Source organism: Temnothorax nylanderi, unplaced genomic scaffold (assembly GCF_030848795.1).
Source record: "Temnothorax nylanderi isolate EJ_2023f unplaced genomic scaffold, tnyl_v1.0 TNYL_tig0222_pilon, whole genome shotgun sequence".
Lineage (NCBI taxonomy): Eukaryota > Metazoa > Arthropoda > Insecta > Hymenoptera > Formicidae > Temnothorax > Temnothorax nylanderi.
In genome coordinates this window covers 281,024-290,000 of record NW_027249284.1, presented here as the reverse complement: position 1 = coordinate 290,000, position 8,977 = coordinate 281,024, and the positions used below count along the sequence as shown (strand labels likewise).

At 31.6% G+C, this 8,977-nt stretch overlaps 2 long non-coding RNA genes across 2 annotated transcripts in view; one reads left to right on the top strand and one right to left on the bottom strand.

Annotated features, from left to right (window-relative positions):
- Window positions 1–8,266, top strand: part of LOC139779377 (uncharacterized) — an 8,574-nt gene extending 308 nt beyond the window's left edge. The window contains exons 1-3 of the long non-coding RNA XR_011719875.1: window positions 1–674; window positions 6,798–6,931; window positions 7,009–8,266. The exon at window positions 1–674 is cut by the window's left edge and continues 308 nt beyond it. This is a non-coding gene — a long non-coding RNA (uncharacterized lncRNA). The remainder of the gene's footprint in view (window positions 675–6,797; window positions 6,932–7,008) is intronic.
- On the bottom strand, window positions 3,615–3,910 carry LOC139779378 (uncharacterized). The gene is made up of 2 exons (XR_011719876.1): window positions 3,747–3,910; window positions 3,615–3,646 (listed from the first exon to the last, which is right to left on the bottom strand). It is a non-coding gene; the product is annotated as an uncharacterized lncRNA (long non-coding RNA).
- Window positions 8,267–8,977: the final 711 nt, after the last annotated feature.

The window sequence follows — 8,977 nt, the reverse complement described above, 5'->3', positions numbered from 1 at the left end:
CTCGATACGGATGCTGTCATCAGCACCTTCGCACGGCGAATACGCCTCGCTTCTAACCGCTAGAAATAATTAATTACAAAACTCTTTTTGAATCACAGGAAAGAAATTTGGAATCGATCGCGAATTAATATCACAAATAGTGACAGGGGTGCATCAGCAACAACAGTGACCGCGCCGACGCTGACCGCTCGCTTTCTCCCGCGCTAGAGACTATCTCGAATCCTAGGATCATAGGCTAGATTGAAGTAGAAACAACCCTGCATAGTAATTAAGTTGCCTATTCAAATTTATCCGTAGTTAATAACAATAGGAAGCAAGGGAGGACTTGCGTGCCGAGCGACGCTTGCACTTAATACGCGCGGCCCGTGGGCCCTTCCCCTACCCCCGTACCACACCGCGCTCAGCAATATAAGACCCTGCCTCGAGACGCGGGTGCTTTATGTGCCGCGAATCTTTCTACGGTTAACTTCACGCCATTTTTCCTTTTCACAAATTTAGAGTACATTTCAAATTAGAGTAAAGCTTAGAGTACATTTCAAATTAGAGTCAGTGAGAGTGCCACGAGATCTTCAAGTAACCAGCCTGAAAGTGCGTATCACTGCCACTCGCAAGGTAGCAGTTCTATTTGGCAACAACGGCGACCTTCGATCAGGCTTTCAAGGAAACGAAACCTCGTAAGTCGCGATCTCGTGCCACTCTCCATTATACCGTCGCAAAAGCGCCCGCCTGTTCTTCCGCTCGGCCCGGGCAGCGCTGTATCACCGCTATCGCGTCCCGCGACGAATGTAACAACCGTCTCAATGCTTCACCGTTCGTTTCTCGCGATTTTATTGTAACAGCGGGAAGTAACTCTTGCTTAATGAACAACTATGTTTTAATCTCTTTATCGTTTATCTATTGCATTAGTAATTTCGACGCTAAGGAAACGATGCATGTGAACTTTGGAATTGTGTTAAATATATAATTTCGCACCACTCAACCGTCAGTTTTCGCCCTCAATTGTTTTGTGTATCTGACTGTGTATCCAGGGAGCTATATCGTCTTACTCATGTTCTATATAAATACGCCCCTTCGTCGGACGTAACATTTTCTGTTATCAATAATCGATGCATTCGCGCTTACCATTCCTATTTGTTTTCGGACACAAAACCCAAACATTTCCTTAATTCATTGACGTAGAATCGTAATTGTATTATTTTGTAATCGTACGAGAAATTCTTTTCATTCGGCAAATTTGACTGCAAAGCCTCTTAATACGAATCATACGAGAGATATAAGGCCCTGGTTTCTATTTTCACAAATATATATATATATATTCCGTAGCGTTTATGTGTTATTAAACCGCCGGACGTAACAAGTAGTATCTTTATTTCCAAAAAATTATAACCCAAGTGATACACATCACAAAATTATGTTACCTTATCAAAGAAGAGTCGCGCTTCAAGTGATCTATTACAATTACAAAAAAAAATGATATCTCTTTAAATTACAGCGCCAATTACAGAGAGAACATATATATTGCCTCAAAAAATAATTGTTGCACTACTTTGAATAATCTTTACATGGTGTCAATTAGAAAAAGAATGTATGATAACAATTTTATAAGATTAAAAAATTTTATTTAAATTTAACAAGGGAATACAAGATATTTAAATACAAAGTTTACATGTGTATTTTTTAGTGGTCACAAAGAATTACAGAGGAACAGTACAAAATAAAAATATTTTATTAAAATATTTAATCCAACGAGGGAATACAAGGTATTTAAATACAAAGTTTATATATGTATTTTTCAATAGAATAAAAGATTTAATCACAAAGAATTACAGAGATAGTACAAAATAAAAATATTTTATTAAAATACATAAATTTTTCTTGTAAAAAAACTTGGCGCTGCTAGACCTCGAAATTTTAAATAAATAAGGATAACAATAAATAAAAATAATTCATAGAAGAATGCGACGGGAGTAACAAAATGATTATCAGCGTGGTGTGTATGTGCGAGCGAGTGATATGGGTGTGCGTGACGACGGCGAATAATGCGGCTTATAATTAAGTATAGGATAAGTTTATTTATTTATTTAAAATTTCGAGGTCTAGCAGCGCCAAGTTTTTTTACAAGAAAAATTTATGTATTTTAATAAAATATTTTTATTTTGTACTATCTCTGTAATTCTTTGTGATTAAATCTTTTATTCTATTGAAAAATACATATATAAACTTTGTATTTAAATACCTTGTATTCCCTCGTTGGATTAAATATTTTAATAAAATATTTTTATTTTGTACTGTTCCTCTGTAATTCTTTGTGACCACTAAAAAATACACATGTATACTTTGTATTTAAATATCTTGTATTCCCTTGTTAAATTTAAATAAAATTTTTTAATCTTATAAAATTGTTATCATACATTCTTTTTCTAATTGACACCATGTAAAGATTTTTCAAAGTAGTGCAACAATTATTTTTTGAGGCAATATATATGTTCTCTCTGTAATTGGCGCTGTAATTAAAGAGATATCATTTCTTTTTTGTAATTGTAATAGATCACTTGAAGCGCGACTCTTCTTTGATAAGGTAACATAGTTTTGTGATGTGTATATCACTTGGGTTATAATTTTTTGGAAATAAAGATACTACTGCTTAGATTTTTTCGAGATTTTTCGAGATACAAAGAGTACGTCTACCACTTGTTACTTAGGTTTTTTCGAGGTATAATACTACCACTTTCTTTTTTTTCGAGGTAACAACATATACACTACTATACGTGTACTTGGCGCCTTTCTTTACCTTTTTTTAAGAAAGGTAATTTTGTACGGATATCACGCCTTTTTGTAGTATTACGCATTTTATAAACAGTATGTACAGGGTAAAGCTATTTGGAGGTATTATACTACCACTTTGTTTTTTTCGAGGTAACAACATAATACATATACACTACTATGCGTGTACTTGGCACCTTTTTTTACCTTTTTTTTAAAAAAGGAAATTTTGTACGGTAATTCAATAACGCTAATAGCGTGCACCTAAGAGATATTAAGTTCTAAACATATGGTCAGAATATAGAATATAATAGAAAGACAGAATATACCCATAGAGCACAAAATGTTTTTAAAATATTTTTTAAATATTTTTTAGGAAGATTAAAATAATTCACAAAAATATTTTTTGAATGTTTCTATGTCCGCCAGATCATGTCAGAAAAATATTTTCAAAAATATTTTTATAAGATTGCAAGTAAATATATTTAATAATATTTGTAAAATCTTTTAGAAATATTACTTCAAAAAATAAAATATGTTTAACCCAATAAGTAATAATTGTGTTTCATGTTTGAAAGATTTTTTTAATATCTGTAAAGTATAGGTACATCTTTTTTTTTATATAGGGGAGACCGGGGCTAAACAGTCCGTTTTTTTTCGGTGCCGATTTTTAACAACAAAATAAATAATTGTAGTTAAATGTGGTATACCACTGTAAAGAGTGAACCTTTAGCTACAAAATTTATATAGGAAATTTTTGTCTATGTCGCTTTGTTTAACCGGTATAGAGCAAAAACGACAACGGTGGAAAAATTGAAATCTCAAAAATGCCGGGGTATAACAGTCTGCACTGCATTTTCGATACATATACGTACATCTAATCCTAAAAAATAATAGGATACATTTTAATAATTGTTTTTTAAGAAAAAAATATAAAAATTTATTTAAAATTTTTATGCAAAACATTATTAAAAAATAGTTACGAGGGTTCCTCTTTCCGCAGAAATCACTCGCCCGACTTGTTTTACTCCTCGACGTCCGATGACTCTATTCGGTGTCTGAACGGTTGTAATTTCCGTCTCATCCATATTCCATATGCAGTGAGCCCGAAAATGCCTTGGAAATGCACCCGGACTGCTTACTGACCGATTAGCCCCAAACACAAGTTTCAGGTTTGATCGCCCACGAAATATTAGACATCAACGATAATGAAAAAACTACACTGGATTCGTGTTCAGCATGCATTACTCTTTATAATCACGTACCTCGAGATTTGGAGAGCAAATATTATTGCAGATATTACAAAATTTCCACGCGCAGAAAATGTAACTTTCACCTTCCGAAAACACGTTTGCCCTCGTAAAAATCATAACACGGCAAGTAACCTGCCGAAACTCCGTTGGTCACATGGGTACTATAAGCAGCGTTTACAATGTTAATAGCGAGTTCGCACAATATACAGGTTCCGAGATATTTGATTAGACGTATTTACCCCGTAGACGTTTTAGCCCCGGTCTCCCCTATTTGAAAAATATACATATCTATCTTGTGAATGTCATGATTTTGCTTCGCCAGAGACCTGCTTATATTAGCCTTCAACTGAAATTTACTTACGAGTTAGTCTTACCATTATGCGCCGCCTAGCAGCGTCGTTCCAAACTAGCACGGAAAGATGCGCTATCATGCATCTTTTAATTAAGAATATTTCATAATATTTCAAAAATATTTGAAAAAAGATTTTAGAACCAATAATAGATTTAAAATATTTTTAAATATTTTGGAACAAGATTATAAAACAATAAATATGTTGATTTAAATTAATATTTCAAAAATATATTTTAAATATTTAAGAAAATATTTCCTGGGTGATAAAGAAGAACATTTTTATAAATATTTTTAAAAGATTCTCAAAATATTCTTAAAAATGTTATCACAAAAGGTTTTTTAACTTTTTTAAAATATTCCTAAAACCATTTTAAAATATTTCTTGCAATATTTTTATAGAAATATTCAAAAATATTTTTTGAAAACATTTTGTGCTGTATGGGTAATAATTACCATAACCTTTCTCCGTAATGTTCTCCGTAATACCGTGACTGACAAAATAATTCTAGCGATACCAAAATGGTGTCGCGGCTCCACGTATTTCACTACTATTTCCACTCCTGCCTCTTGGTACCACAGCAGCTAGCCCGAGGGATGGAGATACGCACGAGACGAGACCGCGTCGGGCACACGATGTAAAAAACGCGGGAATCGGCGGGAAGTGAAAAGACAAAAGAAATCTCTAATATAAGGTCTGTTTTACAATAGAAAACAAAGCTAAAGGTCTTTTCACATGCTTATTCGTATCCGTGATTGACTATTAAACAATTTGAATATTCTCGGTTCTTGATTCATTTTCATTCGATAATGTATTTGTATAATATTTATACATTTATATATTAAGGCATATTTACAGGGTGGGCCACTTATTAAAAAACTTTTAAATATCTTTGATATATTTAAACATCCAAAAAAATAACATAATTATTTAAGTTGTTAGGTTCAAAGTAGGAATTATTATAGTGGAAAGATAATTTTTCTTATAGTCACTGTTTTCGATTTTTAAAAATGTCATTTATGTTTTTTTTACTTAGAACCACCTGAATTTTTTTACTTAAATTAATTTCTCTTTTCAATGTACACGCAAAAAAATTAAGATGAGACTAACAAAAAGTGACAGTAATATTATATTAATAATATTATATTAAGTAATATTATATAAAATATAATATAATATAAAATATAATATTACTAATAAACATTTTTAATTGTTATATTTTATAAAAACAAATACATTTATACATAAAGTTTATATTCAGCAATGATTTATATTTTTTATTATGCTGTAACAACATATGTATCAAAAATTATCTCCATAATTGTTAATAAATGTTGTTGATAAATCATATAAAGCATCTTTTTGAACAAATGTTGCTAATTTTATTCATATATATTTCTTATTTTCTTATTTTGTAACTATATGTTATGTGTAATATAATTAATATAAAGTTACATAATTTACCCTTTGTCTGTGTACGTGGGTCTACGGCGTCCGAGTGAAAATAATATCTACTCCGTAATTGTAAAACTTGCAAGCCTGCCAGAAATTATTAAAATAATGTTCATTAAAATGACTATAAAATCGTCAACAATGTCTACAATGTATGTAGAGAGATGTTTTATGAATTTTTTCACATTTCTTTTTAATACTTCAAGATAGGGAAAAATATAGTGTCAAACGTGACAGACCCACGTATACACTTTAAGTGTGAAAAAAATGTATACAGACGAAGGATTAAATTTATGTTAACATCTCAGTCTAATAGGGATAATATATATTTGCAAATGTAATTAAAAATAAATATTTTATTATAAATAAATGTGTATGTGTATTAAATGTGTTATATTTAAATCTCGAAAACTATACGTATTTTTATTCAAAAGCTGTCGTAAACATGTGACAATTTCAATTGTCAACACTTCGTTAGCAACAAGATACAATTAAAAAACTTCATAGCTTGATGACATATACACAATAACGGATGGAAATTATTATATATGTGTTGTTGCCGTCATGTTTGCATCATGATGCTCAAGATGAAACGATGAATCATTCATTGCTGTCACGTTGCTGACATGTCGCAGACAACATAACGTACCAATATTGCGAACCGTTTGCTCTTGAAATTGCGTCAACTGATTGCATATATAAGCAGTCATGTAGCTGTATTTGTAACGTGTTCTACTTCGATGTCAGCAAATTTACAGCAAATATGTGAAAACACATGCAATGCATTAGTTTGCTCAATATTCTATATCACGCTTGGCTATCTGGGAAGACATTATAATACATATTTTAGCAAATATTCAGCCAAAGAACGGTAACTATATATTGACGTTATGTATACTATTCTTCCAGATTATACATCTCTACTCAAAATTATTTATCTTTGGATATGTAATTATACTTTGATGTTACTCTTTTGCAGGTAAATGGTCGACAGAAGCTTACAATGTGGTACAAAATTGTTTCTCAAAGGGAGTTGCTGCTCAAACTCAGATTGAAGGTCGCATTCAAACTAATATTTATGCAAATATTTATTTTATGATACAAAATTATGGGGTAAGTAGTTATATTATTATCCAATCTTCGAGAATCTCTTTGCAGATAATTGAAATTAATTGATTTTTTTTTTAAAGCTAATTTCCCTTACTGAAGAACTGGTAAAATGAACGGATAATGAACGGACATGCTGAACAAGTAGCATGGGACCAGATGAAGCCAGAAACACTTGAATCCATCTGTACATAAGAGTTGTCAAGAAACTCTACAATTTTCAAGCATAATCCGCGATTCTTAGTCAGTATGGACTAGAGTTTAATACAATCGCCATTGATGATCCCTTTTAATCGCGTCAAAATTGATTATTTCGCTTTTTGACTTCGTTCTTTACTCATGTTGTAAAATAGTTTTCCGATTGTGTAGAATATTTATATTTAGAAAGAAAGAAATTTATAAAGATTGCTATATTGATCGTAGAGTAGAGAAAACAATAACTTAACATTTTACAAAGTAGTGTCACATTTAAATAAGAACATTGTATCGAATAACTCAGACGAATTAGGAAATTCGTTTCTACGTGACTCATATCTATTTCTGATTGGGGACGATTCGAGAACTCATTGAAATAATTTAATTTCTTTTTACGTTTAAATTTAGGTCACCGTAGATTAAACTTGTTACCTTAGAAGTTATTGTTAAATGGCGCATTTTATTTAATATTCCGCACTTCACTATCGTGGCATAAAATTATTTTATGTTTCAAAAGATGGAGACTAAGCTTTCGGATTAATCCAGATGTACGCATATATACTGTATATATTTAATTAATTGTTTACTTAGATATCGATGATTCTTGCGCGATATGCTAACACATTTTTTTCTATGCAAGATTTCAATGCAGTAAAAACTAGTTAACTGAGAAAAAGAGTCGATAAATGATTCGTAACTCGTGCAATTGCGCTCAACTGGAAACGTTTGGCAGTTATGAAATGTTAATAAATGAAATGTGAAGGAAAAAGAGAAGAAATATTTAATATTGTTGTTAAACATAATATAGAAATATTTTTCTAGAAAATGTATACAAGTAAGGTTACAATCATTAAATCGCTCACAGTGCTCACGTACATAACTTTGTCGCGCGCTGCGATTAACTCAATTTATTATAATTTATTATAATTTTTTAACAAAGCAAGCATTGAAAACTCATCGTCAAGAATTGAAAAATATATACAAGGTGTACAACTAAAAGGGTTACAGATTATTATTTTTAAAAAACTAAGCAAAATATTAAATTGTTGTTTTCTTTAGAAATAATAGTCCGTAACACCTTTAGCTTCACCTTGTACATACTGTTTATAAGATTATAAGATATTTAATAGGTAATTAATCGCCAGTGATGAAATAATACAACGAAATTGTTAATCGGCCTGACTGGCAAAACTTTATTAGATATCAACTACGTTTCGACCCCTGCTTGGGGTCCTTATCAAGTTAGATGCTGGAACAATACAAATTAACGGTAATCAACACATGCCGGAATGTGCATTAATAACCGTGGAACGAAATACATTAAATATTAACTTACATGGATCTTTGTGCGTCAATATTACAAAATTTGAGTCATAGTTATTGCGTAAACGGTCTGCGGATAGATGGAACGAACCATGACCGTCTCGTGTAGAGCCCGAGCAACGACTGATACAAGCGTGATAAATAATCACCGAACACCGTAAATAACATAGAAGGCCAAATTTAAAGTGAAAATATTATGCGATCGTAGACCAATGGTAAATTTTCCGTGGCTTTTTGAGAATTAATGGCATCTTTATGCTTTTTAATAAATAACATTTCCGAGATTTCACGTTTTTTAAGATTTTGTTCCGTGTGTAAAATTTGCGCATCCTGCCATTTAAAATTATGGTTAAAATCAGTTCTATGTCTGCTAACGACAGAGTGCTGATTGGGGTGCTTCTTAATGTCAGAACAATGTTTTTTTATACGTGTTTCCATATGCCTCTTAGTTTGACCAATATAGCAAGCGTTACAATCGGAACAGTCAAGTTTGTAAACGACACCTGTGCGTTTCTTACTATCTTACTATAACTT